The sequence below is a fragment of the Schistocerca nitens genome, chromosome 11, assembly GCF_023898315.1.
Source record: "Schistocerca nitens isolate TAMUIC-IGC-003100 chromosome 11, iqSchNite1.1, whole genome shotgun sequence".
Classification (NCBI taxonomy): domain Eukaryota; kingdom Metazoa; phylum Arthropoda; class Insecta; order Orthoptera; family Acrididae; genus Schistocerca; species Schistocerca nitens.
This window is the reverse complement of record NC_064624.1, coordinates 55871206-55891985: the sequence shown is the minus strand read 5'-3', so window position 1 is coordinate 55891985 and position 20780 is coordinate 55871206. Positions and strand designations below refer to the sequence as shown.

At 40.5% G+C, this 20780-nt stretch overlaps 2 protein-coding genes across 4 annotated transcripts in view; one reads left to right on the top strand and one right to left on the bottom strand.

The window, feature by feature from the left end:
• LOC126212834 (uncharacterized) overlaps window positions 1-20780 on the bottom strand; it is a 442779-nt gene that overhangs the window by 356756 nt on the left and 65243 nt on the right. The gene's annotated exons all lie outside the window — the stretch shown is intronic.
• LOC126212833 (poly [ADP-ribose] polymerase tankyrase-2-like) overlaps window positions 1-20780 on the top strand; it is a 67894-nt gene that overhangs the window by 261 nt on the left and 46853 nt on the right. The window lies entirely within an intron of this gene.

Here is a 20780-nt window from a genome sequence, read left to right as displayed (position 1 = left end):
ACAGAACGTCCTGTTTACATGCCACAAAGCGCGGCCACGACGTTTGGATCACGGATTTAGTTTAAGTCCGCAGCTCGCGGTCTAGTGGGTACCGTTGCTGCCTCTGTATCACGTCGTCCCGGGTTCGATTCCTGCGCGGGTTGGGGGTTTTCTCCGCCCGGGTGTTTGTGTTGTTTCATCATTATTTATGACAGGGGCGAGATCGGAAAGAATGGGAATTTGTACGGGCGGCGATAACCGCGCAGTTGAACGTACCAGAAACAAAACACCATCACTATCACTCCAATCGTTGTACACTTTTAGTAGTTCGCTAGGAGGACAACGTAATTCGTAATTAATAAGGCGTACTGCTTACAAGGAGAGGTCCCAAGCGGTCGATCGACTTTTCGAAACTACCTATACGCTGATATAGGTTAAGATTCCATGTATCACACACGCAGACATTCACTCCGGTGGGCCCTTGCTTGCGAGTAATTAACGAAAAAAAAAAAAATCAGAATTTTGTGTGACACTGAATAGCGCTAAAATATGTGCTTTACATAGCTTGGTTGCGTGGTATAATGGATAGGATGGCAGCTTCACATACAAGAGGTTGTGGATTTGAATCTCGTCAGGTGTTTCAAATTCATTGTTTTTTTTTTAATCTTTATCGAAATGACTCTGATCATTACTTTTATTCAGATATTTGGTTTAAATGCAATTTTTGAATTCCATTCCTTTGTCACATAATTTTATCATAATATCCACTCGCTTGCTGTCACTTGCTGTCATTTTTCTTCCTGTCGCTCTTTGCCCACTTGAAATCTTTGTTCATGTGTTTTTCAACAATTTTATGTATTAATTTTGTTGAAATTGCTTTTATCACCCTGCTTTTTTGCCCACATTATTGCGTTCGTTATGTCTATTTATCATTTTGTTTGAATTCCGTTTCGCTTATAAACCTGTCCTTCATTTCAATTTTCGTGTGCTTTATTTTGTCCCTAGGGCAATAGGTATTTAGGTATTAAATCTGTGTATGATAATTACTGTGCAGAAAAACGCACATCTTTTAACGAAAATAGATATTTCACATTATTGTGCAATTTTTTTTTTTAATTATGAATTTGGCCAGCTATGGACCGCATACAACTTAAGACTTATGGTGTTTCTTTTTCTTCCGTTCTTCCCAGTACTTCTTCATTTTCTCGCCAACTGCTCGTCTCTGCTCATCTGTCCACACTCTCTTGGGTCGAGGTTTTGGCGCATCTTCTTCATAGTTTGCGTTTTCTATAAGTAGCCTAAAGTTATTCCTGTCACGTATTATTTCTTCTGTAACACCTATTTTGTTGGCGTCTTTCTTTACTGCTTTTATCCATCCTACAGTGTTTTTCAGCTTACTAACGTAATTAAAAATGTTCTTTGTAATACGTGTTTCTTCCATTCTTTTTAAATGTCCATAAAATTTTAGCTGTCTCTTCCTCATTGTATCTGTGATCTTTTCTGTATTTTTGTATGGGTTTTCATTTCTCCTTTTAATCCACCTATTTTCCTTGTTTTTCTCAGGACCTAGAATTTTTCTTAATATTTTTCTCTCTCTTTTTTCTAGTTCTCTTAATTCGCCTTTCTTATTCAATGTTAGGCACTCTGATCCATATGTTGCTTGTGTCCTAATAACTGAATTATAATGTTTAATCTTTGCTTGTATGGATATTGATTTCTTATTGTAGTAGTTTTGTGTTAATTTATATGCAAATTCCAACTTTTTTATTCTTTCTTTATTTGTTGTGTTATCCAGTCCATTGGCTTGGATCCACTCCCCCAGGTATTTGAATCTATCAACTCTTTTAATTTTTCCATACTTTGTTTTCAAAAACTTTTCTGTATTATGTTTGTGTTCTATATACTCGGTTTTTTCGTAGGATATTTTTAGCCCAGTCTTTTCGCGCAATCTTGTGTAACATATCAAGCATAACTGTTGCGTTTGTTCGGTTTTCAGTTATCAATGCCATATCATCCGCAAAGGCTAAACATTTTACTTCAAATTTGTTCTTTCCTTGGCCCATGTTTATACCCTTTGTGCCTCTGTTTTTTAATGTGTTTTCCCATGTTTTTACTACTTTATCTAAAACCAATTTAAAGAGAATTGGGGACACTCCGTCACCTTGTCGAACTCCTGTTTTGATTTTGAATGGTTCAGAAATTTCGCCTTGAAACTTAATTCTTGATGTTGTATCTGTGAGCGTTTGTTCAACAAGTCTTCTGGTGTTTTCATCTACCCCTGATTCATAAAGTATCTGGAATAGTGTTTGTCTGTCAACTGAGTCGTAGGCCTTCTTGAAGTCTACGAAAGTAACTACTGTATTTTTATTTTGTATAGCTCTCACTCTCAAAATTGTTTTTAAATTAAGAATCTGTTCTGCACATGATCTACCTTTTCTAAATCCTGCTTGATAATCTCCTATATTAGGTCCTGCTTGTTCCTCTATTCTATTTAAAAGTGCTTTAGAAAGTATTTTGTATGTCACTGGTAACAAGGATATGCCCCTGTAGTTGTTGGTGTCTGTTTTATCTCCTTTTTTATGGAGAGGGTGGATCAATGCTTGTTTCCAGTCACTGGGTATGATTCCTTTTGTCCAAATGTCTTCAATTACTTTATGAATTTTCTGACATGCGGATAAGCCCCCTAGTTTCCACATTTCTGCCACTATCCCATCCTCACCTGGTGCTTTGTTATTCTTCAATGCTTTGATAATCTTTTCTATTTCTTCTACTGTAGGTGGTTCCGACGGTGGATTTTCATGTTGTGGTTTTTGAAACTGTAACCTGTCATTAGGCTCCTCACAATTTAATAGATTTTCAAAGTATTCAGCTAAGATTTGGCAGTTCTCTTTATTGCTTAAAACCATTTTTCCATTTTTATCTTTAAAATGTAAACTTGGTGACTGGAATCCTGTTAAAACTTCTCTGAAAGTCTTATAGAAGTCTCTAGTGTTGTTCCTTTTGAAATCAGAATCCATTTCTTCTAATCTGTCTTTGTCATATTTTCTTTTCACTGATCTGATGATTTTTGCTGTCTTTTTCCTTTCTTCTTTAAACTCTTCCCAGTATTCGTGTTTCTTATTACTGTTCCATTTTTTCCATGCCTTTAGTCGATTGTCATTTGCTTCATCATATAAATAGATTATTTCGTTTACTGTTTTTCAACCAATAGATCAGAGTTTTCAAATAATTGAATATTATAGTTGAATTCATATTCACAAAAATTCCGATTGGAACAATAATGATATAAAGAAAAAAATGAAACAGTTTTTGCAGTGATTAAAATGATCTGACAAAGGAATAGAAATGAAAACGTCATTTAAACCAGTTAATCGAATAACAATAATGATCGAAGTAATTTCGATAAAGATTTAGAAATAAAAAGAATTAGTGCAGCTGACAAAACTCGAACCCACGACCTCTTGCCTGGGTAACTGTTATCCTGTCCATTATAACACGCGACCACATTACGTAAAGCTGCGTTATTATTGTTACTGAGTGTCACACAAAATTTCATTTTTTTTTATTTTTTCGTCATTTACTCGCAACCGAGGGCCCACCAGGGTGAATGGCTGCAGTATGGCAAGTGGGATCTTAACCTAAATCACCGTATATTTCAAGAAGTCTATCGCACCGCTGGGGACCTCTCCTCGTTAAAAAATTCGAGAATGTCGCAAGTGAAGTTTTAGCGCGTCACACATGTGCCGGTGCGTTGCCATTCTGGCCAGGAAGGTGGCGGCGGTCAAGCGTTTATTTAGCGCCCAGTCTCCAAAATCCGTGAATCTCTGGATCAAGTAGCGGCCAACATTTTTTTTATTGCATATATTTTGCAACACTGGTCATATTACTTCACATACGACATTTGAAAGGGCAGAGAATGAAAACATTAATAGGTGTTCTTGCTTGAGCTTTGTAGAGTTTGTAGGTAACACGTGACGTGTTCTTTTGCCAGTCTCGCTACTCCTGTCTCCAACGGAATATACCTGTCTTTGGCCTTCTTTTCGACTGGCTCATTATCTTCATCATCGGAAATTTTTCGGCTCCACAGAATAGACTTTCATATGCTTCGTCGGAATGAATGAGGTCGCCAATAAAAGTTCATGCAGTAATAAGTATCTTTAGTCCCAGCACCTCGCCGGTACACCAATGAAGTTTTTCTGGAATCGGCATTGCATCCACAGAAAATCGTAGCTGATGATTCTATATCAGTAAGATCCCACGAAGGGAATTTTTAAATGACGTTTAGCAACTGCATTATGCATTGAATTTTCATGACATTCATCGTCTACAGTAGTCGAGGAATCGGTTTATCACCTCCATTTTCGCAGTAAAAATATAAATTTTGTGCTTTGATTTTATCCATTCTGGATCAGAGGTCGTGGTTGTGAATGTCAATGTTAAACAAATATATCGGCTCCACCACTTGTTTATAGTGTAAAACACTAAGATTGACGCATTTCGGGAGTCAAGCTTCCATCATCAGAATAATAAAAAGTAAAAGAACCTGTTAAAACTCGCTGACACGGCCCGCCTAGTATCTCTAGACATTAAAATCCTTTATGCGAATGTGGTTCAAATGGCTCTGAGCACTATGGGACTTAACATCTACGGTCATCAGTCCCCTAGAACTTAGAACTACTTAAACCTAACTAACCTAAGGACATCACGCAACACCCAGTCATCACGAGGCAGAGAAAATTTATGCGAATGTGCCGGTAAATGAGCCCGTTAAAGTCGTCACAGAAAATTTGCTTAAGTACAAAACACTGTCTCAGCAAGAAATAGTCGAATTCATCGAACTGTTAGAATTCGTTCTGAAATATAATTATTTTTCTTTGAACAATAGATTTTATGTGCAAAAAGATGGACTGGCTATGGGTACCAGTATATCTGGAACCACAGCAGACATCTTTATAAATCATTTGGAAAAAAGACTCCTCGTTAACCCGCAACATCCCGTGGATAAAATTGTATATTACAAACGCTATGTAGATGATACGCTGCTTCTTATTAATGGAAAAGAAAAAGAAGTCGCAGAAACAGTAAATAAATTTAACGAGTTACACGGTAAAATTAAATTCACTGTGGAAGAAGAGAAAAATGGTGAACTGCAATTTCCCGACCTAAGTATTGGGAAACGAAATGGTAGGCATGTTTTTAAAATATTTAGGAAACCAACCACAACTGATGTGTTGATTCAAAATAATTCCTGCCATACTAATAGCCAGAAACTTTCTGCTTCTAGATCTTTGATAGATAGCCTTTAGAGTCCCTATGAATGAAGAAGACAGAATGACTGAGCTGAACACCGTGAAACAACTAGCCAGAGCTAGCGGATATCACCAAAACGTTGTCAATAAATTAATATGACAGAAACAGCGCGCGAATGCAAGGAAGAATACAGCAAAACATATTACGAGAGTCACAATACCATACTTCGGTGATATTTCGCAAAAAGTGGCCAACATTTTCAAGCCTTTTAAAGTTGACACCGGTTTTTAGACAAATAATACTCAGCGATTTAAACTAAGAAATAATTTACTGCAGGAAAGCGATAAATATTAGCGACCTGGGGTCTATAAAATTCAGTGTAACACGTGCAAGGCCAAACTGGTAGGTCCTTTAAAGTACGTTACAAAGAACATAGCGATGCTTTCCGGCTTAAAAATTTCGAAAAGTCAGCTACAGCCACGCATATTTGGGAAACGGGACACCCCATGTTGGGAATAGATCAGGATCTCGTTATTTTACATAGACAGGGCAAAGGCAAAAGCTGGATCTACTAGAACAGCTGGAAATTACGATACATAGCGTGGATGATCAGAACACACTGAATGAACAGCTAACTGGTGATACAAATAACTTTTTCAAACATTTCACTGGTTTCTTTTAGCAACTACATTTTTAGCAATTGGCAGGATAGCATCATTTCATGAGGTCCGTGGAACATGTATACGCTATCTGTTTGTATGGACATCTCTGTGACTTCCTTGTTTACTTGCGCGTGAGCTCACTCGCGTTTCGGTGTCGTGTTTGGCTACGTGGTGTGTGGTATCAGCGAAGACGCACGGGCGGTCTACGACGATAGAGGAGAGAGCCATGTGGTTAGATGTTGAACACCGTAGGGACACCATTTTAGAGTTTTTTATATTTTGACGACTATGTGGAGATGCACCTTGGAAGACACGGCTGCAACAAGGGAAGTAGCCACGATGTTTCAATTTTATTATCAGTTTTATTGTGCCTGGCGCATGTTCCATTTTAGCGAGTTTTAACAGGTTCTTTTACTTTTTATTATTCTGATGATGGAAGCTTGACTTCCGAAACGCGTCAATCTCACAAGGGGAGGCCGCCAATTGTGAAATTCAGATTCGATTCATACTGCGCATAATAAAAGCTCATGGCCAGAGGCGTAATGTGGGAAAGCACCAAGATGCACTTCTCAGCCGTTCTCGAGAAAATCGACAATTAAAATAAACCGTTGTGGTGAAATACTTTCTACGATTAATAATTTTCTATAGTGTCGTGGCGCAGCGGTAAGCACTCGGGTTCGTAATCCGAAGGTCACCGGATCGAATCCCGCGCCATGCAACTTGTTTTTTTTTTTTGTATTTGTTTTTTGTAATTCAAATGTGTGTTTATACACACACACACACACACACACACACACACACACACATATATATATATATATATATATATATATATATATAATTCCCGGCAATCAGTTGCAACAATTATGCATATAATAAGTTGCTGAAAGTCGTTTGTCGTGGAAAAACTGGCGGCTTCGAACATCATTATGTTTTCCGCAAACAAAGTTGTATTTCACAAATGTTATTAATTGTCTTCATAATGTTAACCACGTATACTTAACGGAAGACGTAGGAACGATATTCCGAAACGAATACGTATAGCGTAAGTCAAACGTTCGAATTAGAATAGAAACCCCACGAACACAAATTTGCTGTGGCAGGTATGAAATATAAACTCCGTTACTCGCTCGTTACACTTGAGGGACAGCTGTTGAATGGGCCGAAACGAGCCGCCGCATAACAGCGTAGTTGCCTGCTAACTTCGAAAGAAGGTAGATGCGGTCCCTAGCGCAACTTACAACATCGACGAAAATCAGTGCGGACGTGAGAGCTTTGGTACACCCTGTTAAAAAAACGGAAAAATGGAGGAGGTACAACTGGAGAGCGATCCGCCTTCACCAACATGCATAAGCAATTCATAATACAAAAATGTTGCATGGCACGAGATTCGATCCGGCGACCTTCGGATTACGAACTCGAGCGCATACTGTTGCGCCACGACGCTGTAGAAAATTATTAATCGTAGAGTATTTCACCGAACGGTTTATTTTAACTGTCGATTTTCTCGACAACGGCTAAGAAGTGCATCTTGGTGCTTTGCCACATTACACCTCTGGCCATGAGCTTTTATTATGCGCAGTATGAATCGAATCTGAATTTCACAATTGGCGGCCTCCCCTTGTTAGTGTTTTACATTATAAACAAGTGGTTGAGCCGATATATTTTTAACATAAATTTTGGGACTTAAAAAAAATCGCACGTGTCACTATTCGTTCTTGTTACATTAGCGCCGTCTCTCAGCTACGCAAGTTAACTGGCCAATGGCGCCGATCACAGTGTCTGCTGGTCGAAGCATCATGGCGCAAAACAGCTCTGTGTGGCTTGAAGTTGTAAGGGATTTCGCAAATCACAATAGGTATACATTTTAAGGAAAACATGATACCTTTGATCATTTACTTATCGATGGTTATTAATATAATATTTGTTGTAATAATCAAAACTAGCAAACAGCCAAATACGATTGGACATTCAAGTAAAGTTCGTGCAAGTACACGTGCCTTTTTTATTGTTATCTTTGAAATGCCATATATTTGAAATAATAGGACCTGTGTTGAAAAAAAGTACCTTTAGAAAAAAAATTAGAGGACTTCGATCTTTTTTCTTTTTTTTTAACGTGTGTATACTTTTTGTTACAGAATAACAAATTACGTTTTACAAAACACCATACGTGTTACGCTTTTCAGTACGATAAATTGATCTCTCTTGCTAGTGTCCAGGTATTTGTTTTCGTGGGTCTCTTTAATTTGTGAGTGTCCCTCGAACAACGTTCGTTAGTGCTTGCTTATTCAGTTTAGCACAATAACAGCTTTTTGTGAAAAGGAGAGCAACCGTTTATACGTGTAACTAGAACGAAATCAGAAAACATTGAACACAATAAGGAGCTAAATTACACAAAAGAAAAGCAAAACAATAACAACAGTAATGTCTTTTCACTCAGAATACTAGTTTGGCTATAGTGATATTTTGTGTCGTCTATGTTTTCTATTTTGAGGCCTACATAAATGGGATGGAGAGCAAATAATTATTTTTCTTTTTTTTCGTATGCTATGGGCAGTTAAGGTTCTGTGTATTGTCTTTACAAGTTTACTAGCACATGGATACAGGATATTTCCTGGTTTTCACTATATATTAAAAAAAACTTTCAGCTTTAAAATGATGTGGTATTTTAACTATTTACATATTATGTCTAAGCAAGGGGAAGCAAGAAACACATTATATTAGGTCATGAAACAAAACACTTAGATCGACAGAGTGAGCAACAGCACATTCGGAGGCAGTGGACAGAGTAAACGTAAAACAAATTTGAGCGAAAGTAAAAGAGAATGAGAGAGGAGACAGACAGTCACGGTGAAAGTGAGGGCATATTTAAACATGTAAACACTGATTTCCGTGGTAAGCACTAACTGATTTCACTGCGAAGCTGTAATGATAGTCTGGTAAACAGTTTGGCACAGGTGCTGTGTACACACCAGGGGAAATGAGACACTCAACAAAGATTATGATGGTACTCTGCCCGTCAACACCAACATTGTACTGTTGTTGACTGGAAACATGTTCCTGGTCGGACGAGTCTCGTACGTGTACGGGTATGCGGAGAATCTCATGAATCCATGGACCGTGCATGTCAGCAGGGGATTGTTCAAGCTGGTGGAGGCTCTGTAATGGTGTGGGGTGTGTGCAGTTGGAGTGATATGGAACCCCTGACACATCCAGATACGACTCTGACTGGTGACACGTATGTAAGCATCCTGTTTGATCACCTGCATCCATTCAGCTCCATTGTGCATTCCGACGGACTTGGGCACTTCCAGCAGGACAATGCGACACCCCACACGTCCAGAACTGCTACAGAGTGGCTCCAGGAACACTCTTCTGTGATTAAACACTTCCGCGGTTCTAGGCGCTACAGTCTGGAACCGCGCGACCGCTACGGTCGCAGGTTCGAATCCTGCCTCAGGCATGGATGTGTGTGATGTCCTTAGGATAGTTCGGTTTAATTAGTTCTAAGTTCTAGGCGACTGATGACCTCAGAAGTTGTCGCAAAGTGCTCAGAGCCATTTGAACCATTTTTTTAACACTTCCGCTGGCCACCAAACTCCCCAGACATGTACATTATTTAGCAAATCTGGGATGCCTTGCATCGTGCTGTTCATAAGAGATCTCCAGCCTCTCATACTCTTACGAATTTATGGACAGCCCTGCAGGATTCATGGTGTCAGTGGACCAGCATACTCTACTCCAGTCACTAGTTTAGTCCATGCCATGCCATGTTACAGCACTTCTGCGTGCTCGCGGGGATTCCGACGCTGTATTAGGCAAGTGTACCTACCAGTTTCCTTGGCTTATCAGTGTATGATTTTTCGTTTTCAGAGAGTTCACTTCAGTTCATTTTCTCTTATGTTAGGCGACACTGAAAAACTTTCTGCCATTACGATGTTGAGGTTTTGTTACATTCAAAACTTAACCCTTCATTTTGAGTTGTCATTCTTTTTCATGAAGTAGGCTGTTATATACTAAGACCGTTAAGTCTCATGAAATTAAATTGTGAAATGAAAAAAAAAATAGCCAAAGGAGGCACGTGGCATTGACGGATGTATACGCATGTCACCAGCTCAAGGCCGGAAGACGTAGGGCATTGACCCTGGAGATGACGCAATGCGGCCAAACAGGTGGAATCGTACTGGATGTAGGGTTGCAGGGGGGAGGAGGGGGGGAGGATCATCATCATCATCATCATCATCATCAGTGTTCTGCCTAAAGGCAGGTTTTCACATGGTAGTTCACCAGGCTGTCCGGTCTTCTGCCTTCGTCTTCAGGTCCGCATAATTTCCTCTTCCCTTTATGTTGTCTATCATCTTGTATCTCCTTCTTCCTCTCAGTCTTCTCCCACAAACCAATCCTTCCAAAGCATCTACTAGCAAGCACTCCCTTCTCAGTAAATGTCCCAACCAGTTCTTTTTCCTTTCTCTTACAACCTTCAGCAGACATCTTCTCTCACCAACCCTCTCCAATACTCTTTCATTACTCACTCTTTCCATCCAGCTTATTCTCTCCATTCTCCTCCACATCCACATCTCAAATGCTTCTAACCGTTTTTCATCCTCTCGTCTCAGTGTCCATGTTTCTGCCCCATATAGTGCCATGCTCCAGACAAAACATTTGCCAGGCCTCTTCCTTAGTCCTTTATCTAATTTGCCACATAAAAGTCTCCTCTTTCTGTTGAATGCCTCCTTGTCTATGGCAATTCGAGCTTTCACCTCCTGGTGACATCTCAAGTCTTCGGTTATTGTGCTTCCGAGGTATTTAAATTCACTTACTTGGCTAATGGTAGATTGTCCTATTTTAATACTGGACAGTCTGCGTCTTGTACTGATGACCATACTCTTTGTTTTTGCTGTGTTTATTTGCATCCCATATTCCACACAAGCTTCATTCAGATCTTTGAGCATGGTATTCACTGTCCGCTCACTTTCTGCCACTAATACCATGTCATCATCAAATCTTATACATTCTATTCTCTTTCCGCCATTACATATTCCTCTTTTCCCATCTAAACTTTTCGCAATAATCTCTTCAAGGTATACGTTAAACAACAGCGGGGAAAGGCAACAACCTTGTCAAACACCTCGTCCAATGCTGCTTCCTTCCGACATTTCATTTCCAATCCTTATCCTTACTTTCTGGTATAAATATAGATTCTGTATCAGTCGTCTCTCTTTCCAATCTACTCCTTTCCTCTTCAAGATATCCATCAGCTTGTTCCACTGAATTCTGTCAAACGCCTTTTCCAAATCTATAAAAACAGCAAAGATTTCTCTACCCTTTTCCATGTATCTTTCCCCTATAGCTCTTAGCAGGCCAGTAGCATCTCTTGTTCCTTTTCCTCTTCTAAATCCGAACTGCTCCTCTGCAATCCCTCTATCCAGCTTGCCAATCAACCTTCTATTCAACACTCTCAGCAAGACTTAGCTGCATGAGAAATTAGACTGATGGTCCGGTGCTCTTCACATTTTTTAGTGTTTCTCTTTTCCTCTATTGCTATCATAACTGTTGCAGCTAAGTCCTCGGGCCATTCCCCTTTGTCATATATCTCGTTACACAGGTAGACTATTTCTTTTCTTGCCTTGTTTTCCAGACTCTTGAACAGTTCTGCTGGCAAATCATCTATTCCACATGCCTTCCTATTCTTCATGCCCTTCAGCGCCTTTTCTACTTCTGCTTCCGAGATGGTAAATCCCTTTCCATCTTCCGGCACATATTGCTCCGCTTCACCCTTAATTTCGCTTTGCATTTCATCCCCCTTATACAGACATTCAATATATTCTTGCCATCTGTTCAAAACCTCCTGTGGTTCTTCTGCTAGAATACCATCAGCTCTTTCTATTTCCATGTTATTCCTCTTTCTTTTACGTTCAAAAACTATCTAACTATCCAGTCTATACATTATTTCATACTTTCCCTCTCTCTCCATTTTCTCTATTTCGTCGCAAGGGAGGGAAATATGGAACAGCGTGGTTGACGCACATGTGGAGCTCGCAATTTCCTTGGTGCCACACTAGGCCTGAGCGGGTTTTTCCACGCGCGTGTGTGACGTAATTTACGCAGAAGTCAAGGCACTGGTCGGTGCTGGCCACGCGGATGCGTTACTGGCGCAGCGTGGAGCATACGGAAATCCCGTCAGTAGTGCGTCTGTGAAGCTTGCGGCACATCTCGTCATAGCTAGTTCAGTATACAGCTGTTTGTTTCGTTCGCTGCGCGCGCCCATTCTAGATCTGTTTCATACCTTTTTTGAACTCTGAACTTCTGTTTCTTTTCGTATTCTATTCAGCGTCCGTGACCGGTAATTAAACTGTATTTAATAATTTCGTAAATTACATAAAATTACGTGGTATGTAATACATACATCTTTTCAGGTAACAAAACAGCATATCAGCTTACTTCACTATGTCAATAAACCGCAGAAGACAATCTTCTAAAAAGGCAATTTTTTTTTATTACACATGCAAAGGAAGTGGCCAGTTTCTGTCTTTATTTGATCCAAGGTAAAAGAACATGGAAGGCAGACCGACTTAACAACCGAATGAAGTCCGCATTCCACAATCAAATGTCTGGTGTCACATTTTGTAAAGAGAATACAATAACTTCTACAATATTATTTCAGTGCTACAGCGCGGCGCACGAAAAATCGGCCCCGAGTACTAGACTGCTCATTTTCGCTTACCAATCGCCATCTATTGTTTCAAAGTTGTTGTTTGCATTAGCTTATTTGTTATTTCTTCACTGCCTAATTATTAAATGTTTATCTATTCTGCTCGTAGCCGTCAACAAATCCTGCGTAATTGGCGGGCCGGGTTTTCGTGCGCCACCTTATATTATTTCTCTGCTGTCAGCCACATAACGCTACAGTTGGCTAAACGAGAGGTTTTGCAGAATCACGAAAATTACAATTGTGTGAGAACTCTGTTACGAATAAAAAACTCTGTACTCCTGGGTGGAGGCAAGCCCCCTCTTCGTCCCCTCCATTGTAATGTTGATGCATTAAGTTGTTTTGAAAGCGGTGCTGATATTCAAGACAGTAAAAGCGGGTTAAAAGCTGTGGGCTATCTGGGGAAGTTAACCTTGCATTACTGACCAACTGTTCCACCAGGTATCCAGTCTAGCTTACCAAATTCCCAACCAGACTAACTTTAATTATAATCTTTTAATAGTCATCTTACAACAACCGGTGATACATATATAAAACTGGTGCCTTATTTAGTATTGTGAAAATGTGAGTTTGTAATCTTACAGAACACCTCAAACATGGAGCCAAGATTGGGAGACTGCATAAAACATTGCATTCATAAAATAACACACGACGAATGTTGAAAGATATTCAAGAGGAAATTAACCACAACCAACCGATTCAATTTTCACCCAAAGAAGTTACGTTCGTAGCGCAATCCTGTCCGTCATGAAATTACCACACACTGGTATACTAAATTCATACTAACTCTCTGTGAAATCTTCCCCAAAAAGAATAGCTGAGGCCTACTTTGATGATTACACCACATGCTTCACGTGGTCAACTTGGTTTACACAAAGAGTGTAACTCCACAATAATTTTGATAATTAAAATAAATTACACCGAAACGCAATTTACAAAAGAAAAACCTCGAGCTGGTTACTATCGTCTTACTATTAACCTGATGGGTCAAACAATTGTATAAGCACATGGTACTGGTCTCACAAAATACACCCCACGTAGATTGAACATAAAGAAAAGTTGCTATATTGAAAAATATTGTCAAGACGAGACCTTATAATCTCACGCACATTCCCATTTAAGATTGGTGATCTTAGAGTTACTGATAAACACGTGGTTCTACTTTACTCACAAAGTAGTCACAAAGCAACTACTGGAAGACGGCTTCAATTTTGATGACACGCTGACATGCATATAGAACAAAAGGGAATAATAGCGGCAAAAGTATCAGAGATTGTTGAGTTGATTACTTTTGCTCCCTTCAAGGACGTGTACCACGACAATATCGTTGCGCTAAATTCCTCGAATGAAGACTAGTTTTCTTAGTCCAAAAATGGAATTGTTGACATTTTATTCTTGAATACATTTCAGTGTACACTGTTTATAGATACTACTAAAATATTTACTGTCAGTGCTCGCAGATGGCTCTGAGCACTATGGGACTTAACATCTGTGGTCATCAGTCCCCTAGAACTTAGAACTACTTAAACCTAACTAACCTAAGGACATCACAGACATCTATGCCCGAGGCAGGATTCGAACCTGCGACCGTAGCGGTCACGCGGTTCCAGACTGAAGCGCCTAGAACCGCACGGCCACACCGGCCGGCAGTGCTCGCAAAGATCTGACTTCTGTTTCTGTCAGACTATCCCACCTTTCTGCCAAAACGACTGCTGTAACTGCTAGCCACAACTCCCCCCCCCCCCCCCTCTCTCTCTCTCTGTTTGTATACTCTTCGTCCCGTGTGTCGTACGTACATGCGTGTTTTGCGCTTCCATAATAATTAGTTCGCTGCCCAGACGATCCATTTCGGTACGTCATATAAAGCACAACGAGAAGGCTGCAGTGAAGTCAGCAAACTGAACGTCGAACTGCCGAGTTCCCACTGCCACAAGCAACACCTGCGTACAGGGTGTTCCACAAAGTTATACCGACTATTCCGCTTGTCATATCAGTGGCGATACATTGCGCAGACACGTCTGCACTGTCTTAATTTTGTACTAAACACGTTTAATTATACGAAATACAGTAATTACTAATGGAAATAATGAAAAAACGCACGCGAACGGAATGTAGGTAAATCACCGATTGCTTGCTGTACTTGCTATGCAGGCAACAGATTCTTAGTCATCCAAACCTGCCGCTCTAGCTCAGAGTAAATACCTCTGGAGTGAGCATTGCGTTCTGCGCATGTTGTCAACATTAAACCAGGATTGTCACGTGTTTTCGGGACTTCGCTGTGCGTGTGTGCTTTCCTCAGCGTTTGAAGTTTATATTATCAAGAGTTTTTGTTGTGTTTTCACCGTCTGTTGACAGTGTAAAAACGATGGTGAATTACTGTTGTTGGTACGGATGCAAAGAAAAATATGCGAAAGGGGGGATAGTACCTTCTCATGGGTACTATGTTTAAAAAATGCGAGACGCATTATAATTAAGGCTTTGATTCTACTATTTTCTACGATTTTATGACTATATAAGAGATTTTACGGCTCGTACAAAAGCATTCAAACAATCGCTTCCTCTCGTAAATTTGCTAGTGGAACAGGAAAGGGAATGGTTAGTTGTTTCAGCAAATACTATCCTCCATGCATTTATCAGTGACTTGTCGATTATTTATATAGATTTGAAAGACGGCAGACAGATAAATTCAATAGAGTGGGAGTCTGTAATTGTCTTCGTATAATATGTGTATCCAAACCTTTTGTTTACTATAAAGTTACAGTAGGAGACCATGTTAAGTGTGTCTAGGACAAGAATGATTATGTGTGATTTTCCCGAAGTATGACAAACGAATAAAGACGTGGCTACAGAAAATGAGGAGGAGTAATTTTGTCCCCACAAAATATTCCAAAGTATGTTCAAAACACTTTGAAGGGGAATGTTTAGAAAGACAAAAATTTGGACGTGTGTGACTGAAGGTAGATGCTATACCAACTAGTTTTAGTTTTCCACAGCACCTACTACCAATTTCTGCATTCAGCTTAAATACATTTTCTGCACAAATCAAATAAAAAACACAATAGTGTAGCTAATCAAAGTACACGCATCTTCTTTGCTGTATTTTGCCTTCAATTTATTTTCTTTGCCATTTGATTAAGAAGCGTAAAATATTAGTAAACATGTCCCCAAACTCTTTCATTTGTGTCACTTTCCACTTCCCTTACTGGTGTTATCTACGTTGATTGTTACATGACCAACTGTATTTGCTTTACAGTACATTTATTCTCCGATCGCCCTTTTTCCCCCTTCTTACTCAGTCTACTATTTATTTAATAAACTGGGAGCAAGTACGTAAAATGCGTTAAATAAACACTTCAAAGAGTCACCAGTAAGAAAAATTGTGCTTTAGAAAATAAATACGCAGAAGCAGAAAAAAATGACTAATTAGCAGGGATATAATCGCTAATGTGAGGCAAATTAGGTGTTTTTTGGACACTTGCAATAGTACTAGCGTACTGTCAAGTAGTTTTGCAAGACTATCACTGCAAAAACGTACGTCAGGCTTTGTAATACTACAGGGTGCTACAAAAAGGTACGGCCAAGCTTTCAGGAAACATTCCTCACACACAAATAAAGAAAAGATGTTATGTGGACATGTGTCCGGAAACGCTTAATTTCCATGTTAGAGCTCATTTTAGTTTCGTCAGTATGTACTGTACTTTCTCTATTCACCGCCAGTTCGCCCAATTGAAGGAAGGTAATGTTGACTTCGGTGCTTGTGTTGACATGCGACTCACTGCTCTACAGTACTAGCATCAAGCACATCAGTACGTAGCATCAACAGGTTAGTGTTCATCACGAACGTGGTTTTGCAGTCAGTGCAATGTTTACAAATGCCCATTTGATGTATAGCCGTGGCGCGGTACGTTTGTATCGAGACAGATTTCCAGAACGAAGGTGTCCCGACAGAAAGACGTTCGAAGCAATTGATCGGCGTCTTAGGGAGCACGGAACATTCCAGCCTATGACTCGCGACTGGGGAAGACCTAGAACGACGAGGACACCTGCAGTGGACGAGGCAATTCTTCGTGCAGTTGACGATAACCCTAATGTCAGCGTCAGAGAAGTTGCTGCTGTACAAGGTAACGTTGACCACGTCACTGTATGGAGAGTGCTACGGGAGAACCAGTTGTTTCCGTATCATGTACAGCGTGTGTAGGCACTATCAGCAGCTGATTGGCCTCCACGGGTACACTTCTGCGAATGGTTCATCCGACAATGTGTCAATCCTCACATCAGTGCAAATGTTCTCTTTACGGATGAGGCTTCATTCCAACGTGATCAAATTGTAAATTTTCACAAGCAACACGTGTGGGCTGACGAGAATCCGCACGCAATTGTGCAATCACGTCATCAACATAGATTTTCTGTAAACGTTTGGGCAGGTATTGTTGGTGATGTCTCGATTGGGCCCCATGTTCTTCCACCTACGCTCAATGGAGCACGTTATCAAGATTTCACACGGGATACTCTACCTGTGCTGCTACAACATGTGCCTTTACAAGTACGACACAACATGTGGTTCATGCACGATGGAGCTCCTGCACATTTCAGTCGAAGTGTTCGTACGCTTCTCAACAACAGATTCGGTGACCGACGGATTGGTAGAGGCGGACCAAATTCTGTGGCCTCCACGCTCTCCTGACCTCAACCGTCTTGATTTATGGGGGCGTTTGGAAGCTCTTGTCTACGCAACCCCGGTACCAAATGTAGACACTCTTCGTGCTCGTATTGTGGACGGCTGTGATACAATACGCCATTCTCCAGGGCTGCATCAGCGCATCAGGGATTCCATGCGACGGAGGGTGGATGCACGTATCCTCGCTAACAGAGCACATTTTGAACATTTCCTGTAACAAAGTGTTTGAAGTCACGCTGGTACGTTCTGTTTCTGTGTGCTTCCATTCCATGATTAATGTGATCTGAAGAGAAGTAATAAAATGAGCTCTAACATGGAAAGTAAGCGTTTCCGGACATGTGCACGTAACATATTTTCTTTCTTTGTGTGTGAGGAATGTTTCCTGAAAGTTTGGCCGTACCTTTTTATAACACCCTGTATAAAAAGCCGTATCATACCGAAAACTATCAAAAATCGAGTGCATCTGAATTTTGACACCTATCGCAAAGATAGCTGGTTTATTCCCGGTATCAAATGGATACTGTTAAAATGTCTGCGCAACATATATAAATAATCCACGACACGTACGAAAAGAATCCGTCTGTACTAGGGATGAAGTGACATTCTAAATATGTAGGGCGCTATACGGACAAACATAGGACGTCCCGAGAACACGTGACCAGGCCGGCAATGTATGTTGACAACACAAAATCTGTTCTGCGCATGTGAATGTTCACTCCAGAGATATTTATGTTCTTGCTGGAAGGCTGACAGATCATCAAAACGCAGCGCGTTTCTCATTCGTGTGTCCAGTGTCCAGCGTGAAAAACACGCCGACAAAATGCAACCTAGCGCGTGCGCGCCGCGTGACTGCAGAAGTCTGCAGGCAGCAGCAGCGTGCAGATGGCGTCCTCTGACCAGCCCCACATAACTGGCAGTGCTCTAGAATGGCGGAGTGAATTACGTCACAGACGCGCGTAAACAACACGCTCCTGTGGCCGTGACACACCGTAAAGTGGTCTCAGGAGCGGAAGTGTATACTTCGTTTGTCATAAGAATAAAGCGTATGGAAACAAAATATAAATGCGATGATTGGTCAGCAGCAATAGCACACGTGTACCGTGTTGCGGCGTGTAGAATGTCTGTCTGTATGAATCCAACATTCCATTAGAACCACCGACAACCTTGGGAGAGCCAGTCCTGACAAAACTGTACCATCTGGTGAGCAAGATGTATGAGACAGGCGAAATACCCTTCAAGAAGAATACAATAATTCCAATCCCAAAGAAAGCAGGTGTTGAGAGATGTGAAAATTACCGAAATATCAGTTTAATAAGTCACAGCTGCAAAATAGTAACGCGAATTCTTTACAGACGAATGGAAAAACTGGTAGAGGCCGACCTCAGGGAAGATCAGTTTGGATTCCGTAGAAATGTGGGAACAGGTGAGGCAATACTGACCCTACGACTTATCTTAGAAGAAAGATTAAGGAAAGGCAAACCTACGTTTCTAGCATTTGTAGACTCAGAGAAAGCGTTTGACAATGTTGACTGGAACACTTTCCTTCAAATTTTGAAGGTGGCAGGGGTAGAATACAGAGAGCGAAAGGCTATTTACAATTTGTACAGAAACCAGATGGCAGTTATAAGAGTCGAGGGACATGAAAGGGAAGCAGTGGTTGGGAAGGGAGTGAGACAGGGTTGTAGCCTATCCCCGATGTTATTCAATCTGTATATTGAGTTCGGAGTAGGTATTAAAATCCGTGGAGAAGAAATATAAACTTTGAGGTTCGCCGATGACATTGTTATTCTGTCAGAGACAGCAAAGGACTTGGAAGAGCAGTTGAACGGAATGGACAGTGTCTTGAAAGGAGCGTATAAGACGAACATCAACAAAAGCAAATCGAGGATAATGGAATGTAGTCGAATTAAGTCGGGTGATGCTGAGGGAATTAGATTAGAAAATGAGACACTTACAGTAGTAAAGGAGTTCTGCTATTTGGGGAGCAAAATAACCGATGATGGTCGAAGTAGAGGGGATATAAAATGTAGACTGGCAATGGCAAGGAAAGCGTTTCTGAAGAAGAAAAAATTGTTAACACCGACTATAGATTTAAATGTCAGGAAGTCGTTTCTGAAAGTATTTGTATCGAGTGTAGCCATGTATGGAAGTGAAACGTGGACGATAAATAGCTTAGACAAGAAGAGAATAGAAACTTTCGAAATGTGGTGCTACAGAAAAATGCTGAAGATTAGATGGGTAGATCACATAACTAATGAGGAGGTATTGAATAGAATTGGGGAGAAGAGGAGCTTGTGGTACAACTTGACTAGAAGAAGGGATCGGTTGGTAGGACATGTTCTGAGAGATCGAGGGATCACCAATTTAGTATTGGAGGGCACCGTGGAGGGTAAAAATGGTAGAGGGAGACCAAGAGATGAATGCACTAAGCAGATTCAGAAGGATGTAGGCTGCAATAGGTACTGGGAGATGAAGAAGCTTGCACAGGATAGAGTAGCGTGGAGAGCTGCATCAAACCAGTCTCAGGACTGAAGACAACAACAACAACAACAACATCAACATGAATCGTGTTATTGTATTAATGTATTGTAAAGACATACACACGCTGTGAAATCTATCGTACGAATCTGATAAAGCTTGTTTGTCTACAATAAATCTTTGGATGTGGGCCTACTTTATTATTGTTTGCGTGATGTTACGTGAAACTTTCAAAATATACGCTGAAAACGATTGCGAATATGTTGAATGTATTAAAATGCAGGTAAATAGCTTTATCTCTGAGCTGTCCTTAACCATGGGTGACATAAAAGTAGATAATCTTAGGTGTTGCGAAACAACTCAGATCACTTCAGAAAGGTAAGTCTTCCGGTCCAGATGGTATACCAATCAGGTTCCTTTCAAAGTATGCAGACACAATTGCGCCTTTCTTAGCAATCATATACAACTGCTCACTTGACGAAATGTCTCTTCCTAAAGACTGGAACGTAGCACAGGTCACACCAATATCCAAGAACGGAAATAGGAGTAACCCATTGAATTACAGACCCATATCACTGACCTCAATTTGCAGTAGGATTTTGGAGCGTATACTGTACTCTAACGTTATGAACCACCTTGAAGAAAATGACTTATTGATACACAACCAACACGGATTCAGAAAATATCGTTCTTGTGCAACACACTTTTTATTCCCATGAAGTAATGACTGCTGTCGACAAGGGATCTCAGATCGATTCCTAGATTCCAGAAGGCTTTTTATACCGTTCCTCACGAGAGACTATTGATCGAATTGCATGCATATAGAGTATCGTCTCAGTTGTGTGCGTGGATTCGTGATTTCGTCTCAGAGAGGTCACAGTTCCTAGTGATAGACACTAAATCATCGAGTAGAACAGAAGTGATATCTGTCGTTCCATAAGGTAGTGTCATGGGCCCTCTGCTGTTCCTGATTTACATACATGATCTAGGTGATAATCTGAGCAGCCCCCTTAGATTGTTTGCA